This window comes from Tiliqua scincoides, chromosome 3 (genome assembly GCF_035046505.1).
Source record: "Tiliqua scincoides isolate rTilSci1 chromosome 3, rTilSci1.hap2, whole genome shotgun sequence".
In the NCBI taxonomy this organism is placed as follows: domain Eukaryota; kingdom Metazoa; phylum Chordata; class Lepidosauria; order Squamata; family Scincidae; genus Tiliqua; species Tiliqua scincoides.
The window spans coordinates 100,504,912-100,528,607 of record NC_089823.1 but is presented as its reverse complement, the minus strand read 5'-3'; the positions used below and the strand labels follow the sequence as shown (position 1 = coordinate 100,528,607).

The 23,696-nt window shown below is 43.5% G+C and overlaps 1 protein-coding gene across 4 annotated transcripts in view; it reads right to left on the bottom strand.

Moving 5' to 3' along the window:
• LOC136644003 (fibroblast growth factor 14) overlaps positions 1-23,696 on the bottom strand; it is a 346,427-nt gene that overhangs the window by 25,564 nt on the left and 297,167 nt on the right. The window lies entirely within an intron of this gene.

Sequence of the window (23,696 nt, the reverse complement as noted above, 5' to 3'; positions counted from 1 at the left end):
AGTGGAAAGAATCCACCGTAGCTGTTTACATTACAGACTGGTGTTAGGACTCAAGAATTAGCACTGAGGATTGAGCTGCTTGTACAGTGCTTGGTTCCCACCCTGATTTTTGAGGTTTCTTGTTGTTTTTAAAACAAAGCACAAAAACTTGTAATTAGCAGTTGAACATTTTGCTTTATCTGCAGAATCCCATAAGTCGAACTTTGTGTGCAGCGGGCATTATGCCTTCCTTCCTATGCTGACACCTGCCTGCTTGGTCTCTTTCCTCAATCTGACTGCTATCTAGCTGCCTTTCATTTTTCAGACCTTTGAAAGGCCCCGTTGGGCCCTACTCTGTCTGGGAATAGCAGTATACTTTCACATTACAAGTATGTAAAACTAAGGGCCCAATCCTTTCCAATTTTCCAGTGCTGGTGCTGCTGTGCCAATGGGGTATGCACTGCTTCCTGTGTTGCGGGTGCAGTCACAGTGGCCTCCTCAAGGTATGGGAACATTTGTTCCCTTACCTCGGAGCTGTATTGTGGCTGCACAAGTGCTGGAAAATTGGATAGGACTGGGCCCTAAAGCAGACAAGAAAATGCCAACAAATACGTATGAGATACCTCCAGTTTCCCATGTTTGCTCAAACACTGACGATTCTATTCAGTACAAAGAAGAAATCCTTCACCACTTTCAAAAAACTGAAATTTATGAAATAATAATTTCTGAAATTATTGTAACATTTCTCTGCTTGTGGTACAGCCACTAAGATCCTATTCTCACACTGGTGGAATGGTAGTTCCACACTGCAGAAAACAGGAGTTTGCCTTCCCTGGGAATTGTCCCTCACAGTAGGAAGAGCCAACTTAAAGTGGGCAGAATTCCTTGAGCACAGGGATCCGGTCCCAGACTAGTAGCTGAGCCATGACCCAGTGCACGGTAGCTTCAAACTTTAACAAACTTTAGTGAACAGAATAATTGAACTCATTAGGGTATGGAAAACTACTTGGAGTAAATGGATTAGTAAGAAAGGGTATAATAAGGAATCCCTAAGTACCCAAATCTTGCAAAGAACATTTTGATGTGAAGTGAGTGATGCTATCAGATAAGTGGTGGGCAGAATGCCCCTTGCCTCCACCAGGAGTAGGACTTACCGCAGTATGGCAAACTCCTGTTTTCCCTAGTGGAGGCGGGGGCATTCCTACACCTGTGGGATCTACCTGAGCAAGGAACAAGCAGAGTAGGATGCGTAAAGCAATTACTTGCTATCACTTTTTTTAAAAACCAGGTAATAAAGAGAGAGTAACTACGAACCACTGTGTGTCAGGCCATGTTCCTGAGCAATCCTCCACAGAATAGAAATGGCACCATTACAGCCTCACACCACTGACACAGTTTTGGCAGGAAAACAAGCTGAGGAGCAGTAAAACAGCAGAGAAAATGGCACCCATGCCGGACGTAAAGTAAATATAGGACCCGATGATCGCTGGGCAGGCTGTGGGTGTGATGGAGTTATTTGAGCACTGCCAGGTTGTCCTATTCACTGCAGTAGTACCGGGTCAACCATCAGGGGCTGTCGTTTCCCCTGAAATCTGCCACTACCTCACAGAGGCGAGGACCAGGTGCTGCCGTCACCCAACTGCTCTAACAGCCCGGAGGCAAACACGCTAAATGCGGCTTCTCCTGGGCTCTGGAGTGGAGTCCCTGTGCACAGCTGATCAGGAGAGAACTCCCTGTTCCTCGAAGCCCACTACACAAATCACCACCGCTGACCTTACCACAGACTAAAGGAAGGGGTGAAAAGGCAAGGAAAAAGCAAGTCTTATTTTAAAAAGGCACTGATGAGGAGCTCAAAAAATGGTGACTGAGCTTGACCGAGGCAGGAAATTGTCTAGGACCAGAATCCCATACTTGAGGAGTTCCATCCACTTTCAGGTTGACCCTGCCTACTGCGAGCTACAAGGGACAATCCCACAAGTGTAGAAATGCCACAAGTGTAGAAATGCCCAGAAATGGAGAACGTGCAAAAGAGAGCAACTAAAATGATTACTGGGCTGGGGCACCTTCCTTATGAGGAAAGGCTACAGCATTGGGGCCTCTTCAGCCTAGAAAAGAGATTACTGAGGGGGGACATGATTGAGACATACAAAATTATGCAGGGGATGGACAGAGTGGATAGAGAGATGCTCTTTACCCTCTCACACAACACCAGAACCAGGGGACATCCACTAAAATTGAGTGTTGGGAGAGTTAGGACAGACAAAAGAAAATATTTCTTTACTCAGTGTGTAGTTGGTCTGTGGAACTCCTTGCCACAGCATGTGGTGATGGCATCTGGACTAGATGCCTTTAAAAGGGGATTGGACAAGTTCCTGGAGGTCAATCCATTACAGTTTACAAGCCATAATGGGTATGTGCAAACTCTTGATTTTAGAAATAGGCTATGTCAGAATGCCAGATGCAAGGGAGGGCAACAGGATGCAGGTCTCTTGTTGTCTTGTGTGCTCCCTGAGGCATTTGGTGGGCCACTATGAGATACAGGAAGCTGGACTAGATGGGCCTATGGCCTGATGCAGCAGAACTCTTCTTATGTTCTTAGCATTCTGAGTGGTTTAGGAGAGAAGCCCAGGGCTACATTGGATAATTTTGAGTTTATGATGGGTGATCACCTAGCTTGCACAAGCAAGTTCAAAAACATGAGTAGCCTCTCTCAGCTACAAGATCTTGATTCAAAATTAGTGCGACACACCAGTTGGTGTTTCTGAATGGTGCCCATTTAATTCAACTACAGTAAATTGCAAATGTCAGATTTCCTCAAAGCACATCTGTAGCAGCCACGGTTTTTTTTTTTCTCTCCCTGTCATTTTTTCGCACAGATGCCCTGAGAAACAGTTTCTTTCAAGAGTGACCTACATTATGAGAGGTTTGCTGCCACAGCTGCAGGAAGCATCTTTCAAGGTAGTGTCAACTGTCAGCCTAATACGGAAGCACCAGTCCTTGGCTGTTAACTTCTTCAAGAATTTTTTTTTTGTGAGCTTCGAGCCTTACCATCCAATGTCAGATACGCACTTAAGTTACTGAGAGTCCAGTCCTGATGAATAAGGCACATCTGTAACCATTACTACCAGCCCATTGTCAGAACTGGCCCTGCACAGGTTAGAAGCTGGTGGACCACCACCCAGTGCTCTGTGAGAAGGGCAGTGGAGAGATGAGCTGGTGCGTGGAGGAAGGCATTCCAAGGTGGGGGGAAGGCAGGGAGAAGGCGTGACGAAGGAGGGAGCAGGGCAGGAGGGGGATGGGACCAGCGAAGCTCTGCTCTGCTGGATCCAGAGCCCCATGTCAAGCCTCATGGCCGAACATGAGGTATCTTTCTTTGCTAAACAGCTGGCGCAGAGTAGCCCCATTGCGGGATTACTTTTCTTATTTGAGGAAAGGGGATGTTCCTTTGCTGGCAGCACTGGAGTGCAATTTCTGGCAGCATTGGAGTGCATGACAATGATGCACACCATCTGCCAGGATCCAGGCACTTCCACCTGGATCCACAGTGGAGCTCAATGGATAGGATTAGGCTGTTAATAACTTAAACTGAGCAGTTCCTGAAACAGTGACCTTATTTAAAAGTTACGTTTGTGAAAAAGTATTTATATAAAAATCAATTATTTATGCTTTTGGATTTATAACCTGGCTCTTTCATTCCCTTATATAACACTGTTGCTAAAACATGAGGTTACAAGTTAGATGCTTCTCGGTGTTTTCTGTTCCTTTCACATATTACACTGCAACAAACCCAGTTTTGCCACTGAGTGTATCCTTAACAGGAAGCTACAGCAAACCCCACCTCCCTAATAAATGAACCTGTGATACACATTTTAAAATACTGGTTGCCTTACCTTTCAAGGTACACATTTGAAAAACATCAGTAGCACATATCCCAAATATACAATATGTAAATATGTTTTTAATGCACAAGTATTAAATAGATGGTAGCAGCCTAGAGAGATGTATCACAACAACAAATCTAGCATTTATTTAGCATTGGCTTAAGCCAGCAGCATTATGCTACAACCAAAAATGGCAAAAGAATTTTTGGGATGCATCATTCTCAAGACAGTGGACATATAATTGTTCCACTTTAGTCATGAGTGATTGAGGAAATTGGACTACTGAGTCTCAAGGGTTTTTTTTGCCTTTATACAAATTCTCCAGCATATGCAGGGTGTATAGAATATCAGTCTGCAAAAAATTGCCATAACAACTCACAGTTGCCTGCTGGGATATGACTGAAACATTCCCCAGTATCCTCCTAGGACATAACACTGATCATCAATGTTTTTATAAACCCTTACGACAATTATATTTTAGGGTAAATGCAGTGAATGTGAGCGACAACAAAGCAGCAGGCAAGCAAATGGCAATATTACAAAGCAAATAATCAGTGTAGTCTGTGAAAATGTTTTTGAAGTTTCCTTTTCCAAGTTTTTTTCCCCCCTCTAAATATTGGCTTGAAAAAGATTATTATTCTGAAAACTAAGGGTCTGAATAATTGACTTAATAAGCATGAAGGTGTTGATTACAGTATGTGCAAAATTCTTCATACTGTTATGTCTGTTAAAGAGAGAGAGAGAGAGAGAGAGAGAGAGAGAGAGAGAGAGAGACAAAAATTGCACACCTAATTATGTGCCTGTACTTCAGTGGCAAATAAATATTCACAGTGAAAAGGGAGACAGCTGGCACAAATTCTGTGAGGTGAAGAAAGCACTAGCTTGCCAGCAGGGAAAGCAGAAACTGGCAAGGCTCTTGGATCATCACAGCAGGAGGTCAGAGGGTGTGCGTGTGTGTGTGTGAGAGAGAGAATACACTCATATACCTGAGGAGCACAGTGTCAAGCTCTTGTCCACAAAATCTGAATGTCTAGCTATTTTTTAGCTCATGTAATCCCAGAACCACTAAAATAATCTACAATTTATTTAACAAAGTAATCTGCAATTCTGCGCATTTACTTGGAGTAAGTACCACTGAGCTCAATGAGATTTGCTTCCAAGTAAATGTGCACTGGTTCATACTGGAATACTTTAAGAAGTATTTGAGCAGCTGACCATATACCATATCACAAATCTTCTATATCTATAAAAGTCAAAGCCCTGATTCACGGATTCAAATTCCCCGTTAAGCTAGAATGCTGAAATTTGACATGGTTGTTACTTATGACTCACTGATAAAAATTATGTTGTGAGATAGAGTGTGTTTTACATAGAAAGTATTAAAACCACCCATATGGTGTTCGCATTACCTGGAACATCAATGGATCTCCTATTTCCTGTTAAGTGAGAAAGCTGAAATTTAGCAGGGTTGTTCATTATGGATCACTAATAAAAACTATGTTCCAAGACAGGATGTGTTTTACATAGCAGGCAGTAAAATCACCCATGTGGCATTCAGTTGACATGGTGACAAACACAGATCTGAAAGTGAACTAGCCTGTGGAATTCCTCAACACATTGTATCCTGGAATGCCAGCCAACCAACTTAGTTTAAATGTAGGTACAATTGTAATGTTGTTATGCAATTTGAATCCCATGAAATCTGTAATTGCATGAGGCTTCAAAGCAAGGTCCTCAGGTGCAGTGCCATTGGGGCCACAATTTTTTGCGGGATGCGCAGAAGGTGAAATTGTATTATTCCACACATCCCAATTATCCCATCAAACTACTCTTAGGGCGCAATCCTAACCCCTTATGTCAGTGCTTTCCAGCACTGACATAAGGGCAATGCAGCTCCGAGGTAAGGGAACAAACATTCCCTTACTTTGAAGAGGCCTCTATGAGTGACACCCAACTGCAGGATGCAGCACATGTTCCACTGGCACTGCTATGCCAGTGCTGGAAAGGGGTTAGGATTGTGCCCGTAGGAATTTAAAAGACTGCAATTCCCGCTCAGAGTATGCTTTGCGATTACTATCAAAAAGTCCCAAGGACAATCCTTAAAAACAGGCTGGCATCGATGTAAGGCAAGATAGATTCCCCCATGGGCAATTTTATGTAGTGCATTCTAGGGTTAGTAAACCAACTAACTGGTGATATTTGCACTGGAAGATAAAACTGTAAACATACTGTAGTAGGAAGCACTAGCTTCCTAGCTCCATGGTCCTTTAAATCTTAAACTGTCAACAAAGTAGAAAATAATCACTTTTTAAATCTGTTAGAAGAACAGGTACTTCTGCTAGTTGCTTATGAAAATCCCTTCAGTTTTGAAAGGAGGTCTGTCTGTGGCACATGGGGTACAATAGTTCAACATACACACATCCCTCTGGAGATGCAGAATGTATGTGTGCCTCTTTGGATCCCCCTAGAGACAGGGGCTATTCAAAGCCCCTATCTATAGAATATTGCTGCCACCATCAGCATATACACAAGAGAGCTTTGATTTGCTGGCTTTCCAACAATGGCACTTGTGTCCTTAATTTTATACTGTTCATTTTTAACTTGCATACTTATCTTCCCTTAATGATCATCAAGTGTTTCTACTCTTGGCCTTTAGCAAATATGCTTTAGAAGAAGAGTTGTGATCTTCCAGATGATACTCTGAAGATCTTAAAAAAAAAAAGCCAACACACTGATCTACAACACTTGGTTTGCAATTAAAACAACAACATTTTTGATGTTTGAATTTAACTGACACTCATATGTAAGCCTTGCGGCTGGTCTGCACTGTCATTCTGGTTTGAATAAAACTAATTGAAATGATTCCCTCAAAGGAAAACTTTTTGACAGATAAGTAAGTAAACAGCTTGAATTCCAACTCCCTTTCAGTAACTCTAATTATCTGGTATGGCAGATAGAGATTCTGAATCAGAACTGCCACTAAAGATCAAATCTCAAGGTCAAAAGTAAGAGACAGAATGGATATTTGATGCTTCTTCCATGACAAAAGAAAATAGAAATCCCAAAACACTGTATGCAGAATTGTACATTTTATCTGAAATATTTTTACCCCACCTTTCTCTGTCTAAAAGGAGGTGCCCTGGGCATTCACAACAAGCAATTCAAACAACAATAAAATTAATCAGAACAAATTACAAAAGCAGCATTAAAAAATTTCCATCCATAGTAACAGAATTGTTTTGCAGAAAATCCTTTCTTCAAGTTTAGCCATGTTACAGCTCAATCCTAAGCTTCTCAGTGTCCACTGTTGCTGTATCCTGCAGGCACTGGGAAGCTGCCAGTCTCCTTGGGAAAAGGGGACTTTCGTCCCAACATGCCCCAAAATGTTCATAGAAATATGTCTATTTATTTAAAATTTCAAATATTCTGTTTGTGGCCTTTCCTTTTGTCTTGTCAATCGTACATTTCAGTGAAAAGTTCAATTTCAGCATAAGTTTTTCATTTGCAGTAGCACAGTGATGCTTTACTATCTAAAACCTTGATTGTAGGTTATACATTTATACAATGAGAGCTGGTGTAGAGACTAAGCTGCATATCAGGACCTCTCCTTTTCAAGTCTTGCTTCTCCCATTAACTCACTAAGTGGTTTTGGGCGAGGGGTGCCCAAACCCCAGCCGTGGAGCCAATTGTGGCCCTCGGGGACCCCAAATCCAGCCCACGGGGAGCCCTCAGTTTCCAATGAGCCTCTGGCCCTTCGGAGACTAGCTGGAACTCATTCTGCCCCAATGCGACTACTTCCAGTGTGAGGGCCGACTGTTTGACCTCTTGCACAAGCTGCAGGTAGAGGGCTTCCTCTGCTGCTTGCTGTTTCGTATCTGAAAAGCAGCAGTGGCAGCAAAGGAAAGGCTGACCTTGTTTTGCGCAAGGTCTTTTATAGGCCTTATAACATTGGTGTTAGAGAGATGATGTGGCCCCCCTGCCAAAAAGTTTGGACACCTCTGCTTTAGGCAAGCCACTCCCTCTTCCACAGCAGCAATATTGGGATACTATTATTTACCTATCTTAGATAGTTGCTGTAAAAATTACATCAAAATAATTAAGTGGTAAATAATGCTTTCATAGAGAGATATTTTGTGGAAACAGTCCAATATTAACCATTGACAAGTCCCATCAGCAACACACTGAATGTTGGATTTAGCAGCAATGTTGGATGCAGTTGCTGAGCTTCACAGGTTGTAAAGAACTTTTTTAAAAAAAATAAACAAACAAAAAAACACCTTCAAGCAATCTTCGTGCAATTTCATAAAACAGATGTCTCCATCTATGGTTAAAGCAGTGGAGCAACTCAGCCAGTGTCTATTTTTTATCTTTGTTCTGGAAAATAAATTAGAAGTATGCTTTCAAGTGTGTCTCCACAGAAGTTTATTTACCTCAGTGACTTTTAATTATCTGCACTGAAGAATGCAAAAAAAAACATCCTTTGGCTTTCAATGTGCACAGATGTCACACATCACATTAAGAAGGGACTGTACCTTTGCCCCTCAATGACCAGACTAACTCCAATAGCCTTATGAGGCAGAGGAGGAAAAGAAAGGCATCAGGCCAGATTTCACCATCACCACCCCTAGTTTCTACTGCCCCCTGAGAGTGGACTGTGCCCCCCCCACAGTAGCCATAGTAATACCATATTAACACCAACAGCCCTGTGAATTGGAACAGAGTTAATTGGGGGTGGTGGTGGAGATTTTGGGACCACTGGAGGCAAAACTATTATGTAAAAAAAAATTAAAACAAACTGCAGGCCCAGTCCTATCCAACATTCCAGTGCTGATGCAGCTGTGCCAACATGCATCCTGTGGTGAGGGTAGCTGTGGAGGCCTCCTCAAACTGTGGAGTCGTTTGTTCCCTTACCTCAGGGCTTCATTGTGTGCATCAGCACTAGAAGGTTGGATAGGACTGGGCCCTGCCTTGTGTTTATCCTGACCCAATGGGGAAGGACAAGTTAGGACATATGTATTTTAAATAAATAAATATAAATATTATACACTAACAGCCTGATCCTATTCTCCACCATCCTATAGTATGCTGCTGTACCAGCAGAGCACACGCTACATGCTGTGGTGGCGGTAGGTGACAAAATGGTCAAAAAGAGGCAAGTAAAAATCTTTTTTACTTACCTCTTGGTAGCCCAATCCCAAACAGTGCGTGCTGGCTTACTGCCAGTGAGCACCCGCGAGTGCCTTACCACCAGAGCCTTACCACCGGGTGAACACCCGCGCTAGTCCAGTGCTGGGCTAGCACCAGGCAGGCACCCGGCCTCTGCTGCTTGGTGGTCGCATGAACCGCCGATCTGCAGCACGGTAAGCAGGGGCGGGGGTTAGGTGGGGAGGAGGCAAGACAGGGAGGCAGGAGGCAGGGAGAGGGTGGGTGGGAGGCGTGCTGGGGGAGGGAATGGGGAAGGAGGGAGGCGGGTCCAATGGAGCTCCGCTCCACCGGATCCTGTGCATTCGTGTGGGGCTCGGCGCCCTACATGAATGTCTTTACGCCGCCTTTTGGTCGGCAGTTAATTTAGTAGCCCCACTGCGGGGCTATTTCCCTTACCCAGGAGAAGGGAACAAAAGTTCCCTTCTCCTGAGGTGCCGCCCGTGGTAGACCATGCCGCGCAGAATCTGGCGGCAGCTGTTTTCGGTGCCGCCAAAGCTGTGTGCCACGGGAGCTCAGGATTGGACTGCTGATTGCCTATGGGTCTCCATGGTCAAAAAATTAAAAAAATAATGGCTTTGCAATTGAAAAGAATTGCTCAGATTGGACACAGCTATCATTTTACACAGAGGATTCCAACACCTGGCAACTACTGGCTGGGGGCCCCCTTTCCTTACTGTGGTGAAAGATACCAATTTCTTTCATTCATAGGAGACCAGCAGCAGCAATCTAGCTGCCAGGTTTTGCTGTCCCCGTGTACAATCAATGCCTCAAGTAAAAATGCAATGCTGTGCATTATTGGGGAAAAACATGTGGTGGGTGGCAGCCATCAACTAGTTACTGCTATTGGCCCACTGAGAATGAAAGAGATCTGTGTCTGCCACAATAGTAAGACTTTTGTGTAAGTAAGACTTAGCCCACCTAGGCAGAAGGGAGTCCACCAGAGATCACCTTGGCTAAGGGTCCCTCAAACCTGGAGTCAGTCCCGGTTACTGTCTCATACTGTTCACATCTACTTTTGATGTATCCTGTCAATCAAAAGAGAGGACTTATATGAAGGCCTTCTGTCAGAATTTTAAACCTGCAAGGTAGTGTCTTGGCACCATTTCCTCACCTCTTAAAAAAAAAAATCCCTGCAGATAGTTCTTTGCAAGTACAGGTGGGCCCCATATCAGTGGGTTCACTTATCCACGGGCTAGGTCCACAGGCCCCTCCATGTGCACCCCCGGCGCATGCCCCCTCCAGTGGCTCCACTCCCCTCTCCTCTGAAAGGTTCTCTGAGCTCAACAGAGGCCACAGGCATACATCCACGGACTCTGCCTTACTCAGAGCCCTAGAATGAAAAAAAATCACTTCCAGTTTTTTTCATAAAACTGGAAATGACATTTTTAATTCGTTATAACGCATAAGGAAACCCAGAGAAGTTCCTGAGGGTTTATAATCTTAATGCCTTTCAAGGTTTTATGAAAAACTGGAAATGACTTTTTTAATTCTAGGGCTCAGCCTGAACCCAGCAGAGGCTGCAGACAGGCGGATGTGGCCTCTGCTGGGCTCAGAGGACCCTCCGGAACACCCCTTGCCTGTGGAGGCAGGGGGGCATTCACTGATATTTGTGGTTTCAATCAACTGTAAGGGGTTCTGGAATTGAACCATTGTGGATACCAGTGCATGCCTGTACAGTATATATTAGAGTGGAAAATTATTTATAGTAGGATCGTGAACACAAGAGGAAGACTAGATTGTGCAAGCTGGTAAGGTAGTACTAAAAGAAGCAATGTTGGTAGAACTGTCTGGGACCCAAAAGAGCACTTGCAACCCCCGACTATAGCAGCTGCTTTTAAAAACTGCCTTCCACAGCAGTTACAGCACAAAGCTAAGCCTGTTTAGAACAGGTCACCTCAGGTCATATCAGGCTCAATATGATACTACAGCTTCTTAGAGCTACAATACAGCACTCTGAGGAAAAGATACCTCTCATGTGCATGTATAGATAAGGAGTCACAGCTGTTGGAAGAGGAGAAAGGTACAACAATTCTGCACAGACACCCTGTACCTAAAGAGGAAGATATACCCAATTGGCTAGTTTGAGGTATCATAGAGGTTCATGAGAAAGAGCATCTCTTTCTCTCTCACTCTCCTATTCAAATATGTAGTTCCTTCAATAGTTCCCTTACAACCACAACTCTGGCAATTATCTTCTTAACAAATGTTTCCCAAAGCACACTGCATAACCAGCTGTGGCAACAGTAACCTAGTCTGAAACTGAAGAAGAAAGGGGTATAACCAATTTGAAGGGGAAAAATGGCCAAAATCTTGATACAAGTTCAAAATATAGGTGGAGCCTATTTATCCGCATTAGTTCCCTTCCGTGACTCGGAAATTCCATAGAGTTATGCAAATATGCTGCAGCCTGACACTTCCGGATGGAAGGAAACTAAGGCAGCTGTTATCAATCCCCTCCGCTCTGTACTCAGCTCTCCCCATTGCCAGCTGCCCGGCTTCTTTCACAGTTGAGATGCTGATCCTTAAAGAGTCCAGCCCTATGCCTTTCTACTCAGAAGTAAACCCCATTCCAGTCAATGGGGCTTACTCCCAGGAAAGTGTGGAGAGGATTGCAGGCTATATCTCATGCTTTGCTTGGTGGGAAGGCTTGCTTGTGTTGGTGATAGCCTGCACCATGGGGGGCGGTTTTGCTTGTGTCGGTGATTTCCTGCACCATCTCAATGGAGGGGGGAGGAATTTGGCAAACACTCCCTGGGTTTTTTAAAGCAATCCCCTCTGTTGCTATCACAGCTGCCCCTGTGTGAGTGTGCATGAGAGAGAGAGAGAGAGCGCTCCACCTTGCTGCACGTGTTCTGTCTACAGAGGTTTTTGCCCCCTTGCCCTCTTCAGCCTCTTTGCTGGCTCAGGGGCTCCAGGAGTGTTACTGTTCCTTTGCAAGGGGAACCTTTTCCAGGGCTCCAGGGTTACTTCCCTGCCTGGGTGAGGCAGAGCCTTTTTGCAGTGTTTTGGGCTGCCTGAAAATGGAGCAAGACGCCGGCAAAGGTGTGTGTGACTTTTGGTTCCCCCACCCCATTTGTGTTGAGACAAAACCGCAGATAAAAAAAAATCCGTGCATAAATAGGCTGCACCTGTAAGCCAATCTCTCATCCAAGTGACTGCTTATTCTGGGAGATAACAATTTTGATACCCTTTTAAAAATGCCAGTTGCTGATCCTCTAGTTCAGTGGTATTCAGACTGGGGCATCGCAACACTCCAGCCTGAGGGCCCTGGCCTCTGCCCTCAAGGGGTGGGGGCAGGGGAGAAGGCAGCAACTTGATCCCCAGGATCGTGTCACTAACAAGGCTGAAGGGACTGGGATGCACTCACAGTCTTTGCAGCAGCCTTCCCAGGGTGCGGGGAGCCCTGCGCAAGTGCCTGCAGGGCTACTTGCACCCCAAGGATGATGCTGCAGGGACTGGTGAGTGCATCCCAGTCTCTGCAGCCGCCCTGAGCGGCGCAATCCTGGGGATCGCATCGCTGCCTTCCCCTCACCCTGCCTCCCTCCCCTCCCTTGCAAGAATTTACTGTTCAGACTCCCAGAGAGTTTGAAAACCACAGCTGTAGTTCAGTGATTCCTAAACTTTTTGCATCAGGACCCATTTTTAATAATGACAATCTATTGTAACCCACTAGGCAAAGTGGGAGGGGGGGGAGAGAGAGAGAGAGAGAGAGAGAGAGAGAGAGAGAGAGAGAGAGAAATACTTTATTAATAATGAATAATTAATAATTGAGGTTCTCTGCTCCTGAGGCTGCTAGACATCCTACATATATTATATGTGTCATTTGCTATACTCTCCCTAGAAATGGAGTTCAAGGACTGTTCCCCCAAACATTTATAGTCATTCCAGGGTAACCAAAAGGCTGAACTGGAGAGCAAGATGAAGAGTTATGGACTTCTAAGATACAGAAAAGACTGAAACTTGGTTCACATGTGATCTATGGCAGGCTAATTACTAGAGAAAATTACTTTATTTCATAAAGAAATCAAAATAATGGAAGGCTAAAAAGTCTGAAATACTGGAAGAAACATAAATTAATTTCAAAATGCAGGGAAACAATAAACCGCAGAAAAGGAAAACATACACAAAAAATGTAAATATAAAACAAAACAAAAACAATACATCGATTAATATGTTGCCAGCGTGGCATGAGAGCTATTTTTACGTGGTTCAGTTTTCACACTGCATCTGTAAAGAAACCAAGAAGGAAGAGCAAGTGACGTATCAGCTTTCACTCCAATGTTACACATCCTTGCGGAAAAACTCCAACAGCCCAATCTTATAGGAACACTGCAACCCCAGCATTTGTGGTCTGTGGCCATGCACCACTGGCCTCCCAATGAGCCCCAGTATTGGTAAGTCAGCACTCATAAGTTAAGGAGGTGGGTGGGGCAGAGACTGGGACAGAGATTGGGGAGTATTGGTGACAGCAGTCCCGCTGATATTCTAACCCCATTCCTGATCTCCATTCACCTTCTCTGGTACACTTGTGGTCCACGTCTCTGGTCCACTTGCTGACTTGTGCCAGCAAAATCACTGGCGCAGGACTGAGTAGACCCATTTGGACAGTGGAGGCTTACTCCTGAGGAAAGGAACAAATGTTCCCTTATCCAGAGGACAGCTCTGGGACTGTTCCCCCCTCCCCCCGTTCCACAAGAATGGAACACACACACTGATGGTGCAGCTGCACTATTGGGCTAAATTAGGACTGGGACTGGGCTAAAATATGGTTTTTTCCAGCATTATTGCGTATTTCCAGCTTCTTCTCTGTTTTCTTATGCTAGTGTTATATTCTCCTCTGCATAGAAATTCAGAAGATCAAGAGCTGCAATACTTATCACAATCTATCAGGAGAGAGTGCACAATGCTTGACTTTTCCCCCCAAACAACTGTTAGCTGTTTGCTCTAAGTCATTCATGATGTAGATTTCAGACCACATGAGATAACTACTGGATACAAAGGTATAGCAGAATTTAGCTAATTGTTGAAAACTATGTTTAATGAATTCATACTTTCGGTCATTTGATGGAACATGGTTTGGTACCTAGCTTTTTAAATTCTTGACACTCAAGTCTTTGGTGCTAAGTATAGTTATAAAAATAAATGAAGGTTGTTTTTGTATATTGCTGACTCCCAATATTAATCAAAAGGCACTGTGGAGGGATAAAATTATTTTACTATGTGTATAGTTCTGATGCTTTGTTTATATTGCTTTGAATTATATTCTTCTTTCAAGCTTTTCTTTCCATGTTCAAGCAATGGAATTCATCCAGACAAGCTACCAAAAACAGGTTATCACTAGCAAACAGTAATTGTGCATGCAGGTTTGAAAAGAATGTGTATGTTCATGAAATAAAGACATATAGAAAAATAAATTATTGCAGTGCAGCAATATTTTTGCACAAAATGGCAAGTCAGGACAGAGTTTTTACCAAATCAGCTGGCAGACCCTTTTAAAAATAGAAATTTGAAACACACAATCTCTGAACCTTCAACAAAGTAACTTTACATTGTTTAATCTTTAAAGTAACCAGCCACTGGATGTCACTATTCACCACACCAATACTGGAAGCACCACTGTGAGAAAACTGCTAGGTATGGGGAACATAACAGCCATCCTGGACTGAAGAGTTCATCTAACAAGGATCTTAGTCCTACAGTGACCACCAATTTCAGAAAGCAACTGATATTCAGATTACACTGTCTTGAAGTTGGAGGTCCCATTTAGATGTCCTCTGTAACAATAACAATTTATACAGTGCCAGTGGACATGCAGAGAATCTGATGCCAAGTGGATGAAACTGATGGGGAAAAATATTTTAGATAAAGAAAAATTGTCATCCAGTCACTTGCATAAAAAAAAAAATCCACCATGTTCAGGGACATCAATCTGTATTTAGCTGCAAGATGTACAATTAGAATAAAAGAGAGAAAAAGGACTAACTGTACAGATCAGAAAGAATGAATAGCAGACATAAAGTCACCGTCTTAGAATACTAGAATAGAATGCTAGAAGGGACACGAGAGCCTGTTTAATTTTTAAATATATTAAGACTAAAAAGCAAAAACACTGGATTTAAAAAGAAAAGCCCATCATTGACATTCCAAAAGCATTGGGGAATAACTTGATTGTCTTTACATGGTTTTAGCAATGCAGTTCATTCTTCAGGGATAAAGAGGAAAAATGGCTGCTAGTATAAACAGCTAGGCACTGTATAATATTCTCATTCTGGACAGGGGGTAGAATTTGTAAGCCTTTCCCAGACCTTTTAAAATCTGGTTTAAAATCTCTGTCATTCAATCTCCTCTCTTACAGTTCCTTTTTGCATGAATGATTGTTAAGCAACCCCTTGAGCTGCCTGCCTCAAAGGAATGTTGACATTGAAAGGATATTTTCTCTGAGAAACTGTAACAAAGCAAATTCAGAGTATCAGGCTGCATCATCTTCAGAGCATATAAATGGAATGCTTATGAAATGGAAAATATAAAAATATTAAGAATGACACCTTTAATTCAATCATGCCTTTTAATAGGACAGATGTTACCAATAAAATCAAAAGGAGATTAACTGTGCAAAACTATACATGTTTATTCAGAACTAAGTTCCATTATGATCAACTGATCATATACATACTTAACTAAGCCATATCAACATATTTTTTTTCCATTCTATAATAACATTCTATGCATCTTTAAGGAGAATTATGGGGGGGAGATCATGAGCATAACTCTTATTTGATTGAAATATTTGCAGACTGAACCTTCAGAAAACTGGATTTCACTTTCCTTTTGATGTCTCCATTTAAAAAATGTTCATTCAGAATTCTTGTTGTTCCCTCTAATCTGTCTTTCTTTCAAGATTTAGTTTACATGGTGCTTGAAAGACTAAAGGACAGAAAATTCACATCAATATCTCCCTGTGACATTGATGTGATGCTTCCTAGGACTACTATCTCCCCCTGCAGGGCTTACATGAAGCACACTCAACAGGGAAGGACCGCCTTACACTAGTGCTAGCAATGGAAAGAACAGACTGCTCATCAGGCACAGGAAAGTGTGAAATCCGAGTTTGCTGCTTGTAAAGTTAATATCTGGGTAGGAACACCCAGGGATAAAAGGTTACACAAGGAACAATCATTATGAATTGTGCAGTTCTTAAAAATTTTGCAATGCTTCTCTCACAAATAAATTTACCAATTCCAAGTGCTGCCTAGACATTATAAGCAAGAAAACAGGGTGGGGTGGGAGATAAAGTACTCTCAAAGACATTAACTTTTTCCAAGATATTTTACACTGAAATTCAAAGCAAAATAATAGAAAAATTTTTTCTGTGGTAGACTCTGAACAAAGCTGTATCATATAGTGTTGCTGCTGATTACATTTCTATCCCGCCCTACCTCCAAGAACCTCAGGGCAGCATTTTAGTCATCCTGTAAGTAAGTGAGACACAGTGACTTGCTTAAGTACAAAACTCAATACGTGTCACAGCCAAGGAGGGATTCTTCAAACACACATCCATTCCAAACCCAGCACTATAGCCACTACTCTGCCCTGTCACAATTATCAACTATCAAATTCATAGTATATTTATTTGACTAAAAGATGTGCAATAATATGCATTAACTATGAATTATTATCACAGTCCACTCCTACTAACTCCATGTGCAGCAATGCAACAATGCCAAGGTGGCATCTCCTGCATCCTGTGGGGGAGTTCTGCCCTCTGGAGGCCTTCTTGAGCCAATGGAAAATTTGTTACAGAGGGTCTACTCAGTGGGTCTACTTGGACCTGTACTAGTGATATTGCTGGTGCAAAGTCTTCATGGACCTGTGAAGGCAGCCTAAGCCTGGGAGGTGAGAATTCAGCAGCTGCAGCTGCTGAAAAACCTGCCCTTCCCAGGCCCAATCTACCTCCTCCCTGCCCATGTTGCCTCCCTGTTCCATCCACCCCCCACCTCCTGCACTATCCTACCTGGGGTGATGGGCATCCAGTGACTGTCACCGTGCAGAGCTGGCCACTTGCCACTTCCGGCACTCATCAGCCTGCACCCTCCAGCATGTCACTTTTGTGACAGCTGGAAAGTGTATTATGCCTAGAGCAGGGGTGCTCAATACGTCGATCGCGATCCACCGGTCGATCGCGAGGCACAATGAGTCGATCGCAGGCTTCTCTCCTGTCCACGCATCCCTGGGAGTGAGCCCCGTTGAGTCTACTGGGGCTGACTCATGAGTAGACCTGGAGAGGAGCCGTTGGCAGGCTTCTCTCCCGACCACGCATCCCTGGGAGTGAGCCCCGTTGACTCTACTGGGGCTGACTTACCTTTCCCCTGTTTTTGCACTGGTATGTATGGAGATCTGCCCCCCCCCACTGCCATCTGTTGGTTCTGTGTGCAAGGGGTTTTGCACTGGTCTTGCTGTGATGTCTATATAGAGATCTTCCCTCCCCCACCTTTCCCCTGTTTTTGCACTGGTCTGTATAGAGATCTGCTCCCCCCCCCCACTTGTATTGGAATCGAGGAAGATCTGGTGAGGAGGTAGATATGGTGTCAGCAGTGGCCCCTTTAAGGGTAAGGCCTGGGCATCCAGCAGAGTGTGCTGCACAGCTGCAGTCACTTGAAGGCAATAGGGCCCTCAGGGATATAAGAGCACCTGAGGCAGGAAGGGCTCCACTTATTTATGTGAGTCAGCCTTTTCCTACATGAAGATCATTAAGTCCAAGTACCGTTCCACCATGACTGATGAACATTTGGAAGTGTGCTTGAAGCTGGCTGTCAGTAGCTACTGTCCGGACTATGCATCCTTGGCTGATTCACTTCAGTGCAAGTCATCAAAGTAAACTCAAGTAATTACAAAAAATGTTTATAGTTAATTATGTTGTGTTGTGCAATATTGGCTCATGCGGTTATGCAAGGTACACCAACATACATTGTACACATAAATGTTATATGTTATGATGGCACGAACATTGTAAAAAAAACTCTGGTAGATCTCCGGGCCTTGCTGGGTTTCAAAGTAGCTCTAGAGCCAAAAAAGTGCGAGCACCCCTGGCCTAGAGCACCATCAGGATGGAACTATCAGTGCAATTGTCTTGGATGCTAAATCAAGAGCATACTTTGCTACTGTATGGAGTAGGTTGAAAAAGAGAACCATAGCTTCCATCTAAGAAGTTGAGAAACATTTATGTTCTCAAGGCATGGTCTGAAGAGAAGTACTTCATGTAGCACCTTGCTTAAGCCAAGCAAGTCTGTGCCCTGATGGTAGATCACTTGGAACCCTATGTACATTACTTTTAGTTCCATGGAAAAAAGTAGGAAGGACATGAAATAAAATTAATAAGTATTTATACAAATATCATTTTCACATGAATGGAGAACATTTAGAGAACATCTTGTAGTTGTGGATTGTCCATGCTGGCAGAGTCAGACTCACAGCCCAATCCTATCCCCCATCACTCCACAGTATGCAGCCACACCAATGGAATGTGCGCTGCATGCTAGGGGGGCTGGAGGGGGAAAGATCAGACAGACAGCAAGATGTAAGTAAAAAACTTTTTAAAAAATTGTACAAATATATTTATTGCATCAAAGAATATGGAAGCTGCCTTATACCAAATCAAAATATTGGTTCCTGATCTAACCCTGTATTGTCTACACTGTCTGCAGTGGCTCTTCAGGGTTTCAGACAGAGCTCTTTCCCAGCCCCACTAGAAGATACAAGTAAAAAACTTGTTTTACCTACTTCCTAATGGGCTGCCTCATCACCTATGGGTTTCCTCAGACTCATACCAGTTATCTTGCCGGTGTAAGTCTCAGAAAAGGAAGGCAGCAGGGTGGGGCAGGCTAGAAAATAGGGATAGGATCTAGCATACACTTTTGCCACCAAGGTCCACCCCACTCCCTGTACCATGCCCTCCTCCCCCGAACTGCTCACAAAGCATCCTCTCTCTGCTGCCTTGTCCTGGGCTGGCACAATTCTGGCAGACACGCAGAGCCACTGCCCATTTCTGCCAGCGGCTCTGTTGTGCACAATGGGCAGAACAACAATTGCCACTGAGCAATGGGATGGCGCGAGACTGGAGTTCTGCGCAGTGAATATCCCCGCCAGCTGGCAGGAAGGCTTTTCAGGGTGCAGGGAAGGTGGGGGGGAGGATGGAACTGGCAGAGGGAGGGAGGGCCGGTGGGTGGATCAGACCAAAGAGGATTTGACAGCCCAAATCCTATGGCACCTCCTGCACTGAGCCACCCGACACAGGCCTTCTCAGTTCTGTGCCTACTAAATATGTAGTAAATATGTCACCCGACACAGGCCTTCTCAGTTCTGTGCCTACTAAATATGTAGTAAATATGTCACCCGACACAGGCCTTCTCAGATCTGTGCCTACTAAATATGTAGTAGGCACAGATCCAAAGAGACTCATTGGCACCTGCAGGGCTCTTCCTGGGCTCTACCCTGGGAACAAATGTTCCCTTACCCTGAAGAGACTCCAGTGGCTGCTCTGGTCCCAAGGGATATAGAGGCAGCAATTTCAATGCCACTGTACCTTGCGCGGGAGTTTAGGACTGGGCTGTCTGAATATTTATCCTATTGTATGATTATTTAGATTGTAAGCTCTTCAGGATAGGCATCTCTTGCTTATACTGTAACACTGATGTTTATTGTGCACTGATGGTATTACTCAAATAATAAAGATCAAGGAGTTGGAAAACCTTTCAACCACAGATACAACATGCACTAAGCAATATACTTTGAAAAGACTGCTCAAATTAGGCACTAGCACAGGTTGTGATATGCTGGTGCAGAAGTGATCTTATTCTACTGCAAACACCTACATCCTGGAATAATTACTCACAGGATCAAGTTGGACATACACAGTCAACCAAAAGAGCTGTAATATAGAACAGCTGGAGACAGGATTACAACTAAAGGCCAGAATTAGCAATGTAAACCACTGTTGTGTTCTTATCACTCAGTTATTTGGCAGCAGAATGCATTTCCATAGCAGCATTTCCTTTTTGTGTAAATGCTCCAACTGATAATTTTCAGAAATATGAAACTGTCTTTCACTTCCACTTACTCTCGCTTTTCTTTTTAAAGGAATAATTAAAAAGATAGAGTAGGCCCAAATGTCATGTTGCAATATAATTTTTTAAAAAAGAATCTCTCCCCAAGTGACTATATCTGGCTCAATATTCTCTCTCAATAGAACAATTTTCCCAGCACTGGTTGTGCAAAGAAAATTATACATTTGTTAAACTTTTCACTAAAGAGGAATAAGGAGAGGCTGGCATCACACCTGCTGAGAAATCAGTACCCTGAGAAGGCCGACCACCAAAGCCTGCCCTGCCTCAGGCCTGCCCCCTGCCACTATGATTGGACCCAGCCAGCAGCACCCACTGATTAGGTGAGTCTTCCTTCTCTTACCATAGTACAGTCATGTGCTACTTATCGACAGGGATTGGGACCATGACCTCTGTCATCAAGCAGCACTTGACGCAATTCGGTCCCTCCACAGGGAAGGGGATGCTTCACAGAGCAAACCGGAAATCATGTGAGAGATGTAATTTCCCTCAGTCTGAGCCTTGCAGAGGAAGTGTGCAGATGTGTGCTCCCTCTGTAAGGCTCAGACAACCCTCCGGAGAGGAGAGGAGCAGAGCTCCCCTAGCTTTTGGAGTGTGGCCACTAGAGTGTGTGTGTGTGGCCACTAGGGGAGTGTGTGGCCACTAGGGGAGTGTGGCCACTAGAGGTAAGTGTGGGGAGTGTGTGGCCACTAGGGGCCACTAGGGGAGTGGCCACTAGGGGCCACTAGGGGAGTGTGTGGCCACTAGGGGAGTGTGGCCACTAGAGGTAATGAATGTAATACAATGTAAAGGACTAATTCCATTCATTCCACTCAGCACCTCTAGTGGCTGAATACAGCACATACCCATGCTTTTTCAATCCATTTTCAAAACCAGTTTCTCACTCTTCCTGTGCACATCAATTCTGCTCTCTGCTCCCCCAATCCTTTTTCAAAATCCATTTCCCCCTCTTCCTCTGCAACTCAATTTTGCCTCCTGCTTCCCTCCCCCTCTACAGAAAGGAGAATGGTCAATTTTCCCAATAGAAAAACTAGAAATTTGGAGGAACATTGAAAATAATTCAGATGAAATAGTTTTTATTTTGGAATGAGTGAACCTATTTTTAAGATACCGTTTTACTCAAAATACCAGGAACTGTGTGGTATGACAATTTATATGTGAGCTAGTTTCCAGAAGTAGGGGATAATTTCTGTGCATACTGTAAATCAGTGTTTCTCAAACTGGTTATATGCTCGTCGTCACCCCCCCAGAAGATACTGCATTCTCTGAAAGCCCTGTTTTAGCACTGAGCAAGGGAGAGAGAAATTGATGTCTTAGCGCTTGATACTCGTATTTAGGACAGCGCAGCATAATGTGTATAGATGATTCTACTTTGCCTAAGAAGCAGTTACACAAACGATCTCCCCTGGAGGCATTTCTAAATCTGCCGAGTAGGTCATTAGAGGGGATCACATTACAACGTGCCAGGGTGAAAGCCCTCCTCTACGTGGGGCGTATTAGGAGGAACAGATATTTTGGTTGTTGACCAAATGTAATTTTAAGTTGGAAATTTAACGGGAAACTTTTTTTGTGCTGCGCCTAAAATCTCTTGCCTCTCTATGTCATGTAGCCTGGCTGTCATAAGTCTGATAATAACCTCAGGAGAGGGAGCCCCTTGTAGATCAACCTCAAGTCCCATCTGTTGGTTTTTTTTTATAGAATAGGGCTAGGCAAGGAGTTATCATTGGGTCGGCCAACAGCCCCTTTAGCAGCAAATCATGATTAGCCCTGAAAAAGACTTTGGCCCAGTATTTTAAAAAACTGGACCATGCATGTAGCTCCAATCTATGTTGACCTGACTCCAGGCAGAGTGCTGCATATGGAACACAAGCCAAATGGGTAAGCCAAAAATTTTGTAAAGGAAATTAGATTGGACCCTTTTGATTGTATCATTTAATGCCGGCATTCATACAGGGATGCCATATAAAATTTGAGGTTTGACTTTGGCATTAAAAGCTTGCAAAGCAGCTGGTACGAATGAGTTGTCCCAAGAATAGAAAAAAACGAGTTATGGCTTGGACAGCTGGTTTGGATGAATTAATTGCAATCGGATGGGAGGACCAGGAATGCTTATAATGAAACCGAAGGCCAAGGTACTGGAATTCCTTGACCTGCTGTATTAGTTTTCCATTGAAAAACCAAGACTGTGGTTTCCATGAGTTCCCAAAAACCACTATTTTGGACTTTTCATAATTTATCTGTAGAGAGTTAGTTGCAAGATATTCAATACAAGCTTTAACCAGTCTTCGTAGGCCTATTTTTGTAGGGAAGATTAGAATCGTGTCGTCAGCATATAAAGGTAAGGGAACGTCCACCGATCCCAATTTGGAACAATGCGTGTCAAACTTCGTTAGGAAGGGGGCCAAGTCGCTGACGTAAAGAATAAACAAAATGGGTGCCAGAACACAACCCTGCTTGACCCTTTTGTTGATTGGGATTGGAGCTGAAAGATGACCCTGCAGAGATAATTTCACCAGGCAAGAGGTATTTAGGTGGAGGACACAAATTAATTCTAATAATCTTTTATCGAGTCCCATCTTCTCAAGTTTTCCCCAGAGTTTGTCTCTATCAATAGAATCTAAAGCTGACTTTACATCCAGAAATGCCACATAAAGTTGAGATTTATTTTGAGTCACCTGTTTGAAAATTAAGTGGGACAATATTACACAGTGGTCGATTGTGGACTTGTTTGGCCTGAAGCCTGCTTGTTCTGGGCCTATGATGTTGTAATCGGATATCCAGGAAGAGAGTTTCCTCAGTAAATGGGATGCAGACATTTTCCCTGCAACATCCAGAAGGCTTATCGGCCTGTAACTGGAAAGAAGGTTCTTATTTCCTTTTTTGAAAATAGGAACCAAAATTGATCTAGTCCAGGATGCTGAAATTACTCCAAATTTATCAATTCTTGTAAATAATTCCGCAATGATTGGGGCCCACCAATCCGGTGCTGCTTTATAGATATCTAATGGAATTGTGGCTGGGTCAGCTGCTTTACCCTGTTTCAGCTGGTTAATAATTGAGATGACCTCATCCACCGAGAATGTGGGCCAGTCTGGGAGGTCTGGCAGGATACGTGCCTTAACAACAGAGATAGATTTAGATTCATTAAAAAAAATTGATTTAAAATGTGACTCCCACAGATTAGCAGAAATTGTGGTAATACCACAATTTTGGTATTTCTTTATGAAAGCAGCCTGATATTATTTGCCAAAAACTCTTGAAATTTTTAGATCTAACAGCGTTAAGAGTGACCATTTTGCTTCTGCAATATGATGGATCGAAACTGTAACAGCAACCTTCAGGTGGGCAGTCAGCTTGAAATATTGGTGTAAAAGTGGTCTACTATTAGTGTCTCTGAATTTTTTATAAGTGCTGCGAACAGCAGTTTTCAGAGATAAGCAGATCTGATCTGATTATTATTTACATTAAGACAAACATTTGGCAGCATTTAACTCATTTCTTCCTGACAACAACT